Here is a 17,952-nt window from a genome sequence, read left to right on the forward strand (position 1 = left end):
TATGGTTATAGATATAGAACTATATATATATGGTATATCTCTATGGTTATAGAATTATTATATATATGTATATCTCTATGGTTATAGAACTATATATATATGGTATATCTCTATGGTTATAGAACTATATATATATGGTATATCTCTATGGTTATAGAACTATATATATATGGTATATCTCCATGGTTATAGAACTATATATATCTGGTATATCTCTATGGTTATAGAACTATATATCTGGTATATCTCTATGGTTATAGAACTATATATATGGTATATCTCTATGGTTATAGAACTATATATATATATGGTATATCTCTATGGTTATAGAACTCTATATATATGGTATATCTCTATGGTTATAGAACTATATATATGGTATATCTCTATGGTTATAGAACTATATACATATGGTATATCTCCATGGTTATAGAACTATATATATATGGTATATCCCTATGGTTATAGAACTATATATATATGGTATATCTCTATAGTTATAGAACTATATATATATGGTATATCTCTATGATTATAGAACTATATATATATATGGTATATCTCTATGGTTATAGAACTATATATATGGTAAATCTCTATGGTTATAGAACTATATATATCTGGTGTATCTCTATGGTTATAGAACTATATATATGGTATATCTCTATGGTTATAGAACTATATATATCTGGTGTATCTCTATGGTTATAGAACTATATATATGGTATATCTCTATGGTTATATAACTATATATATCTGGTGTATCTCTATGGTTATAGAACTATATATATGGTATATCTCTATGGTTATAGAACTATATATATATGGTATATCTCTATGGTTATAGAACTATATATATATATGGTATATCTCTATGGTTATAGAACTATATATATGGTAAATCTCTATGGTTATAGAACTATATATATATGGTATATCTCTATGGTTATAGAACTATATATATGGTATATCTCTATGATTATAGAACTATATATATATGGTATATCTCTATGGTTATAGAACTATATATATATGGTATATCTCTATAGTTATAGAACTATATATATGGTATATCTCTGGTTATAGAACTATATATATGGTATATCTCTATGGTCATAGAACTATATATATATATGTTATATCTCTATGGTTATAGAACTATATATATATGGTATATCTCTATGGTTATAGAACTATATATATATGGTATATCTCTATGATTATAGAACTATATATATGGTATATCTCTATGGTTATAGAACTATATATATATGGTATATCTCTATGGTTATAGAACTATATATATATATGGTATATCCCTATGGTTATAGAACTATATATATATGGTATATCTCTATGATTATAGAACTATATATATATGGTATATCTCTATGGTTATAGAACTATATATATATGGTATATCTCTATGATTATAGAACTATATATATATATGGTATATCTCTATGGTTATAGAACTATATATATATGGTATATCTCTATGGTCATAGAACTATATATATATATATATGGTATATCCCTATGGTTATAGAACTATATATATATGGTATATCTCTATGGATATAGAACTATATATATATGGTATATCTCTATGGTTATAGAACTATATATATGGTATATCCCTATGGTTATAGAACTATATATATATGGTATATCTCTATGGTTATAGAACTATATATATGGTATATCTCTATGGTTATAGAACTATATATATATATGGTATATCCCTATAGTTATAGAACTATATATATGGTATATCTCTGGTTATAGAACTATATATATGGTATATCTCTATGGTTATAGAACTATATATATATATGGTATATCCCTATGGTTATAGAACTATATATATGGTATATCCCTATGGTTATAGAACTATATATATATGGTATATCCCTATGGTTATAGAACTATATATATCTGGTATATCTCTATGGTTATAGAACTATATATATATGGTATATCCCTATGGTTATAGAACTATATATATGGTATATCTCTATGGTTATAGAACTATATATATGGTATATCTCTATGGTTATAGAACTATATATATGGTATATCTCTATGGTTATAGAACTATATATATGGTATATCTCTATGGTCATAGAACTATATATATGGTATATCTCTATGGTTATAGAACTATATATATGGTATATCTCTATGGTCATAGAACTATATATATGGTATATCTCTATGGTTATAGAACTATATATATGGTATATCTCTATGGTTATAGAACTATATATATATGGTATATCTCTATGGTTATAGAACTATATATATGGTATATCTCTATGGTTATAGAACTATATATATGGTATATCTCTATGTTTATAGAACTATATATATATGGTATATCTCTATGGTTATAGATATAGAACTATATATATATGGTATATCTCTATGGTCATAGAACTATATATATGGTATATCCCTATGGTTATAGAACTATGTATATATGGTATATCCCTATGGTTATAGAACTATATATATATGATATATCCCTATGGTTATAGAACTATATATATATGGTATATCCCTATGGTTATAGAACTATATATATGGTATAGCTCTATGGTTATAGAACTATATATATGGTATATCCCTATGGTTATAGAACTATATATATATGGTATATCCCTATGATTATAGAACTATATATATGGTATATCTCTATGGTTATAGAACTATATATATGGTATATCTCTATGGTTATAGAACTATATATATGGTATATCTCTATGGTTATAGAACTATATATATGGTATATCTCTATGGTTATAGAACTATATATATGGTATATCTCTATGGTTATAGAACTATATATATGGTATATCCCTATGGTTGGGCCTAGTTTAGTCCTCTGTTTAAAGCTTTACAGTTGTAAGTAGAATGCCTCACCTCTCTTCACAAAGCCTTTCATTGTTAGATAAACACCATGGATCAGCATGACTGTTCCTGGTTGGACGGCTTCCCAGCTCATTGTTAGAGGCAAAAACCAGTAACACAATACTGGATGATGTGATTTGACCACTCCTCAACCAAGCCTAGATGTAATGTGTAGGCCTACATCTGTGCCTGAAGAGTGAAGACAACCAAGCCCGAAACAAGATGGTCAGTAAAGCTATGTTGTCTAGTGGACGGACAGGAGATGGGTTAGTGGTCGGAGTGGTGTTATCTTGTGGGAGCATTTTGCCTTTAAAAAAAAAACTTTGTCTGAGACTCAAAGTTGTCGTCAGGGTGTCGACTATAGTTAGTCAGGATTTTAGAAGGCTGTTATGAATTCCAACCATGCATTGTAAAGAGTGCCAGACAGACAGTTGGTGCATTCTGGTCCCAAGATGTCGCTGCTGCCTCCCCGTGGGGCCAGTGAGGCTCATCTCATGGTCATGACGTTAGTTTGGTATCCCATAAGCCCCTTTGTGCTAGCCTGTTATCAGATAGTTCTAAGCAGAGGGCCATGCTCTGATAGAGACGGGGAGGGGGGGGCAAGTGAGGCCAAAGATGGAGGTGTACAGTCTGGGCCAGGGGTTTAGAGGGACCAGAATGGCGGTTGGGCAGGGGAAGGAACAGGGGCTTAGGCAGGAAGTGGGCCATTGGCCCCTCAGGGGACAAATACACACACGTCCTTCCCTGACGTCCCTCCCTGCTCTGCTGTCTGTTCTCTCTCTGAGCCATGGGCACACATAGTTCCCTTATCTATCTCTCGCTCTTTCTCTCTTTCTTTTCTCTCTCTCTCTCTCTCTCTCTCTCTCTCTCTCTCTCTCAGTCTCTGTCTGTTCTCTCTGTTCTCTCTCTCTATGTCCCCTCTCTGTTCCCTCTCTTTCTCTCTCTGTTCCTCTCTCTCTCTCTCTCTCTCTCTCTCTCTCTCTCTCTCTCTCTCTCTCTCTGTTCTCTCTCTGTTCTCTCTCTCTCTCTCTGTTCCCTCTCTCTCTCTCTCTCTCTCTCTTACTGTTCATCCTCTCCTCCTTCTCCACCTGGTCTGGTCAGACAGTTCAGTGTTGAGCTGCTCCTCTCTCCTCATCTTCCTCCTGGTCTGGTACAGTGTTGACCTGGTCCTCTCTCCTCATCTTCCTCCTGGTCTGGTACAGTGTTGACCTGGTCCTCTCTCCTCATCTTCCTCCTGGTCTGGTACAGTGTTGAGATGCTCCTCTTTCTCCCTCTCTCTTTCCTCCTCCATCCTCTCCTCCATCTTCTCCTCTACCATCCATCTAAAACCTCTCCATTTCAGTTTCCTCTCAGATCAAAAGATCATCCAGGAAGACTGTTCGTTCCCACAGTGCAGATAAGGTTTCTGTTCCGAGACACACCCTGTGTGTCTGTCTCTCTGTGACTCTCCATGGCCTGCCCACGGATCCCAGAGAACAGCCAGAGCCCCTGAGCCCAGGTCAAAGGTAGTGGACTTTTTAGGTAATAGGGTTTCATTTGGGCCTCAGGCCCCCTCTGTCCTCTGCCTCTCTGACAGCCCCTCTTCTCTCTCTCTTTTTTCTCCACACTCCGGACGTGAAATTCCCAAAGGTTGGGTTTCATGGGAGTGTCGGCGGGAGAACCTGAGGGATTATGGGACAGCACGGACATCCGTCCCTTTGTAGAAGGTCGAATTGGTGACATGGCTTTTCACTAGCTGTGTTACACACTTCAGTTCCTATTCTCAGGCTAGGCCCTGTGGCTACCAGAGGTGTGTGGGTAGGTGTGTGTGTGTGTGTGTGTGTGTGTGTGTAGGTGTGTGTGTGTGTGTGTGTGTGTGTGTGTGTGTGTGTGTGTGTGTGTGTGTGTGTGTGTGTGTGTGTGTGTGTGTGTGTGTGTTGGTGTGTGTGTGTAGGTGTGTAGGTGTGTAGGTGTGTGTGTGTGTGGTTAGGTGTGTGTGTGTGTGTGTGTGTGTAGGTGTGTGTGTAGGTGTGTAGGTGTGTGTGTGTGTGGTTAGGTGTGTGTGTGTGGTTAGGTGTGTGTGTGTAGGTGTGTGGTTAGGTGTGTGTGTGTGTGGTTAGGTGTGTGTGTGTGTGTAGGTGTGTGTGTGTGTGTGTATTCATCCATAGTGTATGTTGTCATCTCGTCGGCTACTTCACAAACAGAGATCCAATCCTTCCCTGTTACAGTGACTGTATTACGAGTCATGACGGCAGCCAAAGACCACATGACCGTTTAGTCACGGTGTTCGTCTTCTCCAAGCTCTGATTCTGCTGATGGTTATTAGTAGCCCACCAAACTTGCTAACGGCCTGGTACTCATCACCCTATTGTCCCTCTAATCACTCTGACATCAATACAAATGTAATGAAAATCTAATAAAACACTTCATGAGCTCATGTTGCGCAACATTTCTATAGGCTATGCAATTGCGAGAGAAAACAGTTTTGATGGCCTCTATTAAAAAGTGGAGGATCCCATCAGCTTTCTATAGGCTCGGCCTACTATATTTATGTCTCAACTTTCCTAACATTAAACACATTGCTTGTCTTTACAACGGAGTAGAGCCTAGCTGGATAGCATGAAAATGAACCACGGGAAAAGTGTTCTCCAAACGCTATTTAAGTGCACAGATGACATGTCTTTTATTAATTTTTTCAGAGACATGTGCATGATAGTGGTCCATTCGAAATCTAAACAAATTTCACAAATATATTAGTTAGTATATGTAAAGACAAGATTAAATCAAGAATAGTCTGATTAGTGAAAATATTAGCCAATCACTCGTGCAGTAAGAATATTAGCCAATCACTCGTGCAGTAAGAATATTAGCCAATTACTTGTGCAGTAAGAATTTTAGCCAATCACTCGTGCAGTAAGAATATTAGCCAATCACTCGTGCAGTAAGAATATTAGCCAATCACTCTTGCAGTAAGAATATTAGCCAATCAGTTAGTATCACACCTCATGTGTTGGGTTTAGAGACTGACTGGCATACAGACGTGGAACACTCATTCTTCTAGCCTACTGCCGTGTGCGCATTGCTACGCTTACGATGTGAAGAAATAGCCTAATAGTTGATCAACATTTAAAGCTAAAGGATCTCGTCTAGTTGCGTCAGGCTCATTTCTTAAAACAGTTGTTTTTGTTATTGCTAGTGGTTGTATTAATTTGGGATCTATCGCATGCCACTGTCCAGACAATGTTTGAATATGTATTTCCAGCACAGAATAGAATAGGTCAACTGTTGTACTACGGGGTTTAGTAGATTGACATAGGCTAGTGCTTTTGCTGTTCGTTAGGCCTGCGGATCTTGTAAAGTAAATGTGGACAGTTCTTTCAACATGTGCCTCATGCATCATGCAGCCTGAATGAAAACATTTAGCCCGACATTTGTATCACAACTAAAGTTACATAAATAACTGTACGTTTCTTTGTTAACAACTCAACACAGAATAGCCAAACTGTGCTCACTCCCTCATAATAATTTGGAGAGAAAACATCCTTTCTATATTAATCAGCTATGTTCAATTGTATTCTTCATACTTTAAAATAATGCCATGAAATTATAAGCAAATCTTGTCTGCTAAACGAACTAGTCGTAGCCCACAGCCATATGGCATAGCCAGATCAGGACCTAACATAAGGCCAACTCAGAGTATGATATTCTATTTCTTCTTAACTGCTGTTTGACTTGACATGAAACTAGACAAGAGGTGTAATCCCAGTGCTGAGCCAGTGTGTAGCAGCTCATTCATGTATGGCACGTGTTTGTAGAATGTTCAAGTCCCCAATTGACTGAGGTGAATGAAGATACAACAAGGGGATCATGGGTTGGAGTCAGTTTTGCTTGTTTTTTTGTTTTGTTTTTTACTGTTCTCCAAATAGAGTTTTAAACTGTGTAGAAATGCAGTACATGATAAAGCAAATCCATGGCTCTTGTCTAAAGTAGTAAAGGGAATGGGGTGCCATTTTGGGCAAAGACAGAATTGAAAAAGAGAAGAGGAGAGATGGGGCCATAGAGAGTGTCTTTGTTCTGTTCTGTGAATGTGTGACCGCATGTTATCATGTGTTCCGTTTCCCCTCCCAGCGTTCAAATTCATTTCTGGGCCTTGGACATTCAATAAGGACTCAGTCTGACTCTCTCTCTATCTCTCTCTCCATTTACCCTTTCTCTCGCTCGTGCTCTGTTTCTCTGTGTCTCTCTCTTCCTCTGACCTACTCTCTCTCTTCCTTACCACCCCCCCCTCTCTCTCTCTCTCTGTCCAACCCCCTCTCTCTCTCTCTCTCTCTCTCTCTATCTAACTCCCTCCCTCACTCTATCCCCCTCTCTCTCTCTCTCTCTCTCTCTCTATCTAACCCCCCTCTCTCTATCTCTCTCTCTCTCTCTGTCTAACCCCCCCCTCTCTCTCTCTCTCTCTCTCTCTCTCTGTCCAACCCCCCCCTCTCTCTCTCTCTCTCTCTCTCTATCTAACTCCTCTCTCTCTCTCTCTCTGTCCAACCCTCTCTCTCTCTCTCCTCTCTAACTCTTTCTCTCTCTCTCTCTGTTAGTTCCCAGTGCCCCTGTACTGAGCATCTCAGGGCAGGATGTTTATTTCATGCTTTATCATACGTTAGCACGGTAATAACGTTTAATTGCGCGCTTGTTTAACAACCTCCTTCGCTAGCCTGTCACGCCGGCCTCTGCCCACCAACTGCCATTTTGGAGTTTGGCACTGAGCGGTAGCGTTAGAGGACGAAGCAGGGGGCATTAAGGGTAGCGTTAGAGGACGGAGCAGGGTATCAGGCCACCATGGAGCTGCTTGGGGTCTTTTACAGGAGGAAGCTCTGGAGGAAACAGAAAGGGGATGTTGGTCTGGGGACAGAGACAGGGGGTCTGGGGCGGTCAGACAGGGCGCTGTGCAAGTCCCCTTCTGAGACCAGCGTAAACCACCTGGCCACCGGACTCATCTCCAAGGTGCTACGCTTCACCAGGTAACACACGGGTTGGGGTTTGGTTGGGTTTAAGGTAACAGAAACTGAGAGTTGTGCTTAGTACTAAAGTTGACTCCACTTCACAACTTGACTCAAGTCTTGACCCGTTTGAATAAGAGTGACTTGGTCCCACCTAGGGTAACATCCTGGAGGTAGGCTGGAACAGCTCCAGGCATCATTTTTTATTTTTCCTTTATTTAACGAGGCAAGTCAGTTAAGAACAAATTCTTATTTTCAATGACGGCCTCGGAACAGTGGGTTAACTGCCTGTTCTGGGGCAGAACGACAGATTGTACCTTGTCAGCTCGGGGATTTGAACTTGCAACCTTCCAGTTACTAGTCCAACGCTCTAACCACTAGGCTACCCTGCCGCCTCTACACTCTAACCACTAGGCTTCCCTGCCACCTCTACACTCTAACCACTAGGCTACCCTGCCGCCAACACTCTAACCACTAGGCTACCCTGCCGACTCTAACCACTAGGCTACCCTGCCGCCTCTACACTCTAACCACTAGGCTACCCTGCCGCCTCAACACTCTAACCACTAGGCTACCTGCCACCTCTACTCCTAACCACTAGGCTACCCTGCCGCCTCTACACTCTAACCACTAGGCTACCCTGCCCCCACACTCTAACCACTAGGCTACCCTGCCGCCTCTACACTCTAACCACTAGGCTACCCTGCCGCCTCTACGCTCTAACCACTAGGCTACCCTGCCGCCTCTAGGCTACCCTGCCGCTCTAACTAACCACCACTAGGCTACCCTGCCACCTCTACACTCTAACCACTAGGCTACCCTGCCGCCTCTACACTCTAACCACTAGGCTACCCTGCCCCTCTACACTCTAACCACTAGGCTACCCTGCCGCCTCTACACTCTAACCACTAGGCTTCCCTGCCGCCTCTACACTCTACCACAGGCTCTAACCTAACCAGTAGGCTTCCCTGCCACCTCTACACTCTAACCACTAGGCTACCCTGCCGCCCCTACACTCTAACCACTAGGCTACCCTGCCGCCTCTACACTCTAACCACTAGGCTACCCTGCCGCCCCTACACTCTAACCACTAGGCTGCCCTGCCGCCTCAACACTCTAACCACTAGGCTACCCTGCCGCCTCTACACTCTAACCACTAGGCTACCCTGCCGCCTCTACACTCTAACCACTAGGCTACCCTGCCGCCTCTACACTCTAACCACTAGGCTACCCTGCCGCCTCTACACTCTAACCACTAGGCTACCCTGCCGCCTCTACACTCTAACCACTAGGCTACCCTGACGCCTCTACACTCTAACCACTAGGCTACCCTGCCGCCTCTACACTCTAACCACTAGGCTACCCTGCCGCCTCTACACTCTAACCACTAGGCTACCCTGCCTCCTCCACACTCTAACCACTAGGCACTCTAACCACTACACAAGGAGAAGTTCGAAATGTAGTTGTACATCATCAGTTTTTGCTTGTTATGTCGTCACTGATAGTTAGCCATGTCAGCTAACATGTTTTAGATTGGTAAATTAGAATGGTGGAAACCACTCACCAGGCTAGGGCCCCAATTTTGATTTTTGTTGCCTAGCCTCTACACTCTAACCACTGGCAGTGCTTTAAAATAAAATAAAAAAATATTCTCCACCACATGGCAAAATGTGTAGAATTGAAGGAAAGTCACTTAAAATGTATGTTTTTTTCTCTCGTCAAAATGTTTAGGCTCCTCCACACTCTGGTGGGAGAGTTAACCAGGGTAACATACTGGGAGGGTTAGTACCAGGGTAACATACTACCAGGGTAACATACTGGGAGGGTTAGTACCAGGGTAACATACTGGGAGGGTTAGTACCAGGGTAACATACCCAGGGTAACATACTGGGAGGGTTAGTACCAGGGTAACATACAACAGGGTAACATACTGGGAGGGTTAGTACCAGGGTAACATACTGGGAGAGTTAGTAGGGTAACATACTGGGATGGTTAGTACCAGGGTAACACACTGGGAGGGTTAGTACCAGGGGAACATACTGGGAGGGTTAGTACCAGGGTAACATACTGGGAATACCAGGGTAACATACTGGGAGGGTTAGTACATAACATACTGGGAGGGTTAGTACCATGGTAACATACTTTAGTACCAGGGTAACATACTGGGAGGGTTTGTTACTGTTAGTACCAGGGTCACTGATAGTTTAGCCATGTCATGGTAACATACTGGGAGGGTTAACATGTAACATACTGGGAGGGTTAGTAGTAACATATTGGTAAAGGGTAACATACTGGAAGTACCAGGGTAACACACTGGGAGGGTTAGTACCAGAGTAACATACTGGGAGGGTTAGTACCAGGGTAACATACTGGGAGGGTTAGTACCAGGGTAACATACTGGGAGGGTTAGTACCAGGGTAACATACTGGGAGGGTTAGTACCAGGGTAACATACTGGGAGGGTTAGTACCAGGGTAACACACTGGGAGGGTTAGTACCAATTTTGTATTTTTGTTAGTACCAGGATAACATACTGGGAGGGTTAGTCAGGGTAACATACTGGGAGATACCATTAAGTACCAGGGTAACATACTGGGAGGGTTAGTACCAGGGTAACATACTGGGAGGGTTAGTACCAGGGTAAAAATGTTTACTGGGAATTGCAGGAAATGTACCAGGGTAACATACTGGGAGGGTTTTAAATATGGGAGGGTTAGTACCAGGGTAAATAAGGGTTAGTTAACATACCACCAGGGTAACATACTGGGAGGTGGGAGGGTTAGCAGGGTAACATACTGGGAGGGTTGTAGGGTAACATACTGGGAGGGTTAGTACCAGGGAAAGTCACTTTAAAATGTATGTTTTTCTCTACTGTCAGGGTAACATAAATGTTTAGGCCGCAGGTGGGTACCAGGGAACATACTGGGAGGGTTAGTACCCCAACCAGGGTAAATACTCAGGGGAACATACTAGGAACCAGGGTAACATACTGGTACCAGGGACTGGGAGTTAGTACCAGGGTAACATACTGGGAGGGTTAGTACCAGGGTAACATACTGGGAGGGTTAGTACCAGGGTAACATACTGGGAGGGTTAGTACCAGGGTAACATACTGGGAGGGTTAGTACCAGGGTAACATACTGGGAGGGTTAGTACCAGGGTAACATACTGGGAGGGTTAGTACCAGGGTAACATACTGGGAGGGTTAGTACCTGGGAGGGTACCAGGGTAACATACTGGGAGGGTTAGTACCAGGGTAACAGGGTAACATACTGGGAGGGTTAGTACCAGGGTAACATACTGGGAGGGTTAGTACCAGGGTAACATACTGGGAGGGTTAGTACCAGGGTAACATACTGGGAGGGGGTTAGTACCGGGGTAACATACTGGGAGGGTTAGTACCAGGGTAACATACTGGGAGGGTTAGTACCAGGGTAACATACTGGGAGGGTTAGTACCAGGGTAACATACTGGGAGGGTTAGTACCAGGGTAACATACTGGGAGGGTTAGTACCAGGGTAACATACTGGGAGGGTTAGTACCAGGGTAACATACTGGGAGGGTTAGTACCAGGGTAACATACTGGGAGGGTTAGTACCAGGGTAATACTGGGAGGGTTAGTACCAGGGTAACATACTGGGAGGGTTAGTACCAGGGTAACATACTGGGAGGGTTAGTACCAGGGTAACATACTGGGAGGGTTAGTACCAGGGTAACATACTGGGAGGGTTTACCAGGGTAACCAGGGTTAGTACCAGGGTAACATACTGGGGGAGGGTAACATTGGGAGGGTTACCAGGGTAACATACTGGGAGGGTTAGTACCAGGGTAACATGGGAGAGTTAGGGTTAGTACCAGGGTTAGTACCAGGGTAACATACTGGGAGGGTTAGTACCAGGGTAACATACTGGGAGGGTTAGTACCAGGGTAACATACTGGGAGGGTTAGTACCAGGGTAACATACTGGGAGGGTTAGTACCAGGGTAACATACTGGGAGGGTTAGTACCAGGGTAACATACTGGGAGGGTTAGTACCAGGGTAACATACTGGGAGGTTAGTACCAGGGTAACATACTGGGAGGGTTAGTACCAGGGTAACATACTGGGAGGGTTAGTACCAGGGTAACATACTGGGAGGGTTAGTACCAGGGTAACATACTGGGAGGGTTAGTACCAGGGTAACATACTGGGAGGGTTAGTACCAGGGTAACATACTGGGAGGGTTAGTACCAGGGTAACATACTGGGAGGGTTAGTACCAGGGTAACATACTGGGAGGGTTAGTACCAGGGTAACATACTGGGAGGGTTAGTACCAGGGTAACATACTGGGAGGGTTAGTACCAGGGGGGTAGTACCAGGGGAACATACTGGGAGGGTTAGTACCAGGGTAACATACTGGGAGGGTTAGTACCAGGGTAACATACTGGGAGGGTTAGTACCAGGGTAACATACTGGGAGGGTTAGTACCAGGGTAACATACTGGGAGGGTTAGTACCAGGGTAACATACTGGGAGGTACCAGGGTAACATACTGGGAGGGTAGTACCAGGGTAACATACTGGGGAGGGGGAGGGTACCAGGGTAACACACTGGGAGGGTTAGTACCAGGGTAACATACTGGGGGTTAGTACCAGGGTAACATACTGGGAGGGTTAGTACCAGGGTAACAGGGTAACTGGGAGGGTTAGTACCAGGGTAACATACTGGGAGGGTTAGTACCAGGGTAACATACTGGGAGGGTTAGTACCAGGGTAACATACTGGGAGGGTTAGTACCAGGGTAACATACTGGGAGGGTTAGTACCAGGGTAACATACTGGGAGGGTTAGTACCAGGGTAACATACTGGGAGGGTTAGTACCAGGGTAACATACTGGGAGGGTTAGTACCAGGGTAACATACTGGGAGGGTTAGTACCAGGGTAACATACTGGGAGGTTAGTACCAGGGTAACATACTGGGAGGGTTAGTACCAGGGTAACATACTGGGAGGTGGGAGGGTTAGTACCAGGGTAACATACTGGGAGGGTTAGTACCAGGGTAACATACTGGGAGGGTTAGTACCAGGGTAACATACTGGGAGGGGTACCAGGGTAACACACTGGGGGGTTAGTACCAGGGTAACATACTGGGAGGGTTAGTACCAGGGTAACATACTGGGAGGGTTAGTACCAGGGTAACATACTGGGAGGGTTAGTACCAGGGTAACATACTGGGAGGGTTAGTACCAGGGTAACATACTGGGAGGGTTAGTACCAGGGTAACATACTGGGAGGGTTAGTACCAGGGTAACATACTGGGAGGGGTTAGTACCAGGGTAACATACTGGGAGGGTTAGTACCAGGGTAACATACTGGGAGGGTTAGTACCAGGATAACATACTGGGAGGGTTAGTACCAGGGTAACATACTGGGAGGGTTAGTACCAGGGTAACATACTGGGAGGGTTAGTACCAGGGTAACATACTGGGAGGGTTAGTACCAGGGTAACATACTGGGAGGGTTAGTACCAGGGTAACATACTGGGAGGGTTAGTACCAGGGTAACATACTGGGAGGGTTAGTACCAGGGTAACATACTGGGAGGTTAACAGGGTAACATACTGGGAGGGTTAGTACCAGGGTAACACACTGGGAGGGTTAGTACCAGGGTAACATACTGGGAGGGTTAGTACCAGGGTAACATACTGGGAGGGTTAGTACCAGGGTAACATACTGGGAGGGTTAGTACCAGGGTAACATACTGGGAGGGTTAGTACCAGGGTAACATACTGGGAGAGTTAGTACCAGGGTAACATACTGGGAGGGTTAGTACCAGGGTAACATACTGGGAGGGTTAGTACCAGGGTAACATACTGGGAGGGTTAGTACCAGGGTAACATACTGGGAGGGTTAGTACCAGGGTAACATACTGGGAGGGTTAGTACCAGGGTAACATACTGGGAGGGTTAGTACCAGGGTTAACATACTGGGAGGGTTAGTACCAGGGTAACATACTGGGAGGGTTAGTACCAGGGTAACATACTGGGAGGGTTAGTACCAGGGTAACATACTGGGAGGGTTAGTACCAGGGTAACATACTGGGAGGGTTAGTACCAGGGTAACATACTGGGAGGGTTAGTACCAGGGTAACATACTGGGAGGGTTAGTACCAGGGTAACATACTGGGAGGGTTAGTACCAGGGTAACATACTGGGAGGGTTAGTACCAGGGTAACATACTGGGAGGGTTAGTACCAGGGTAACATACTGGGAGGGTTAGTACCAGGGTAACATACTACCAGGGGAGGGTTAGTACCAGGGTAACATACTGGGGGTTAGTACCAGGGTAACATACTGGGAGGGTTAGTACCAGGGTAACATACTGGGAGGGTTAGTACCAGGGTAACATACTGGGAGGGTTAGTACCAGGGTAACATACTGGGAGGGTTAGTACCAGGGTAACATACTGGGAGGGTTAGTACCAGGGTAACATACTGGGAGGGTACCAGGGTAACATACTGGGAGGGTTAGTACCAGGGTAACATACTGGGAGGGTTAGTACCAGGGTAACATACTGGGAGGGTTAGTACCAGGGTAACATACTGGGAGGGTTAGTACCAGGGTAACATATACTGGGAGGGTTAGTACCAGGGTAACATACTGGGAGGGTTAGTACCAGGGTAACATACTGGGAGGGTTAGTACCAGGGTAACATACTGGGAGGGTTAGTACCAGGGTAACATACTGGGAGGGTTAGTACCAGGGTAACATACTGGGAGGGTTAGTACCAGGGTAACATACTGGGAGGGTTAGTACCAGGGTAACATACTGGGAGGGTTAGTACCAGGGTAACACACTGGGAGGGTTAGTACCAGGGTAACATACTGGGAGGGTTAGTACCAGGGTAACATACTGGGAGGGTTGGGAGGGTAACATACTGGGAGGGGTTAGTACCAGGGTACCAGGTAACATACTGGGAGAGTTAGTACCAGGGTAACATACTGGGAGGGTTAGTACCAGGGTAACATACTGGGAGGGTTAGTACCAGGGTAACATACTGGGGAGGGTAACATAACATGGGAGGGTTAGTACCAGGGTAACATACTGGGAGGGTTAGTACCAGGGTAACATACTGGGAGGGTTAGTACCAGGGTAACATACTGGGAGGGTTAGTACCAGGGTAACATACTGGGAGAGTTAGTGGGAACATACTAGTACCAGGGTAACACACTGGGAGGGTTAGTACCAGGGTAACATACTGGGAGGGTTAGTACCAGGGTAACATACTGGGAGGGTTAGTACCAGGGTAACATACTGGGAGGGTTAGTACCAGGGTAACATACTGGGAGGGTTAGTACCAGGGTAACATACTGGGAGGGTTAGTACCAGGGTAACATACTGGGAGGGTTAGTACCAGGGTAACATACTGGGAGGGTTAGTACCAGGGTAACATACTGGGAGGGTTAGTACCAGGGTAACATACTGGGAGGGTTAGTACCAGGGTAACATACTGGGAGGGTTAGTACCAGGGTAACATACTGGGAGGGTTAGTGGGTACTGGGAGGGTTAGTACCAGGTAACATACTGGGAGGGTTAGTACCAGGGTAACATACTGGGAGGGTTAGTACCAGGGTAACATACTGGGAGGGTTAGTACCAGGGTAACATACTGGGAGGGTTAGTACCAGGGTAACATACTGGGAGGGTTAGTACCAGGGGAACATACTGGGAGGGTTAGTACCAGGTAACATACTGGGAGGTTAGTACCAGGGTAACATACTGGGAGGGTTAGTACCAGGGTAACATACTGGGAGGGTTAGTACCAGGGTACATACTGGAGGGTTAGTACCAGGGTAACATACTGGGAGGGTTAGTACCAGGGTAACATACTGGAGGGTTAGTACCAGGGTAACATACTGGGAGGGTTAGTACCAGGGTAACATACTGGGAGGGTTAGTACCAGGGTAACATACTGGGAGGGTTAGTACCAGGGTAACATACTGGGAGGGTTAGTACCAGGGTAACATACTGGGAGGGTTAGTACCAGGGTAACATACTGGTTAGTACCAGGGTAACATACTGGGAGGGTTAGTACCAGGGTAACATACTGGGAGGGTTAGTACCAGGGTAACATACTGGGAGGGTTAGTACCAGGGTAACATACTGGGAGGGTTAGTACCAGGGTAACATACTGGGAGGGTTAGTACCAGGGTAACATACTGGGAGGGTTAGGAACATACTGGGAGGGTTAGTACCAGGGTAACATACTGGGAGGGTTAGTACCAGGGTAACATACTGGGAGGGTTAGTACCAGGGTAACATACTGGGAGGGTTAGTACCAGGGTAACATACTGGGAGGGTTAGTACCAGGGTAACATACTGGGAGGGTTAGTACCAGGGTAACATACTGGGAGGGTTAGTACCAGGGTAACATACTGGGAGGGTTAGTACCAGGGTAACATACTGGGAGGGTTAGTACCAGGGTAACATACTGGGAGGGTTAGTACCAGGGTAACATACTGGGAGGGTTAGTACCAGGATAACATACTGGGAGGGTTAGTACCAGGGTAACATACTGGGAGGGTTAGTACCAGGGTAACAACATACAGGAGGGTTATACCAGGGTAACATACTGAGAGGGTTAGTACCAGGGGTAACATACTGGGAGGGTTAGTACCAGGGTAACATACTGGGAGGGTTAGTACCAGGGTAACATACTGGGAGGGTTAGTACCAGGGTAACATACTGGGAGGGTTAGTACCAGGGTAACACACTGGGAGGGTTAGTACCAGGGTAACATACTGGGAGGGTTAGTACCAGGGTAACATACTGGGAGGGTTAGTACCAGGGTAACATACTGGGAGGGTTAGTACCAGGGTAACATACTGGGAGGTTAGTACCAGGGGACATACTGGGAGGGTTAGTACCAGGGTAACATACTGGGAGGGTTAGTACCAGGGTAACATACTGGGAGGGTTAGTACCAGGGTAACATACTGGGAGGGTTAGTACCAGGGTAACATACTGGGAGGGTTAGTACCAGGGTAACACACTGGGAGGGTTAGTACCAGGGTAACATACTGGGAGGGTTAGTACCAGGGTAACACATACTGGGAGGGTTAGTACCAGGGTAACATACTGGGAGGGTTAGTACCAGGGTAACATACTGGGAGGGTTAGTACCAGGGTAACATACTGGGAGGGTTAGTACCAGGGTAACATACTGGGAGGGTTAGTACCAGGGTAACATACTGGGAGGGTTAGTACCAGGGTAACATACTGGGAGGGTTAGTACCAGGGTAACACACTGGGAGGGTTAGTACCAGGGTAACATACTGGGAGGGTTAGTACCAGGGTAACATACTGGGAGGGTTAGTACCAGGGTAACATACTGGGAGGGTTAGTACCAGGGTAACATACTGGGAGGGTTAGTACCAGGGTAACATACTGGGAGGGTTAGTACCAGGGTAACATACTGGGAGGGTTAGTACCAGGGTAACATACTGGGAGGGTTAGTACCAGGGTAACATACTGGGAGGGTTAGTACCAGGGTAACACTGGGAGGGTTAGTACCAGGGTAACATACTGGGAGGGTTAGTACCAGGGTAACATACTGGGAGGGTTAGTACCAGGGTAACACACATACTGGGAGGGGAGGGTTAGTACCAGGGTAACATACTGGGAGTGGTTAGTACCAGGGTAACATACTGGGAGGGTTAGTACCAGGGTAACATACTGGGAGGGTTAGTACCAGGGTAACATACTGGGAGGGTTAGTACCAGGGTAACATACTGGGAGGGTTAGTACCAGGGTACTGGGAGGGTTACCAGGGTAACATACTGGGAGGGTTAGTACCAGGGTAACATACTGGGGAGGGTTAGTACCAGGGTAACATACTGGGAGTGGTTAGTACCAGGGTAACACACTGGGAGGGTTAGTACCAGGTAACATACCAGGGTAACATACTGGGAGGGTTAGTACCAGGGTAACACACTGGGAGGGTTAGTACCAGGGTAACATACTGGGAGGGTTAGTACCAGGGTAACATACTGGGAGGGTTAGTACCAGGGTAACATACTGGGAGGGTTAGTACCAGG

The sequence above is a fragment of the Oncorhynchus masou genome, unplaced genomic scaffold (genome assembly GCF_036934945.1).
Source record: "Oncorhynchus masou masou isolate Uvic2021 unplaced genomic scaffold, UVic_Omas_1.1 unplaced_scaffold_3440, whole genome shotgun sequence".
NCBI classification, from domain to species: Eukaryota; Metazoa; Chordata; class Actinopteri; order Salmoniformes; family Salmonidae; genus Oncorhynchus; species Oncorhynchus masou.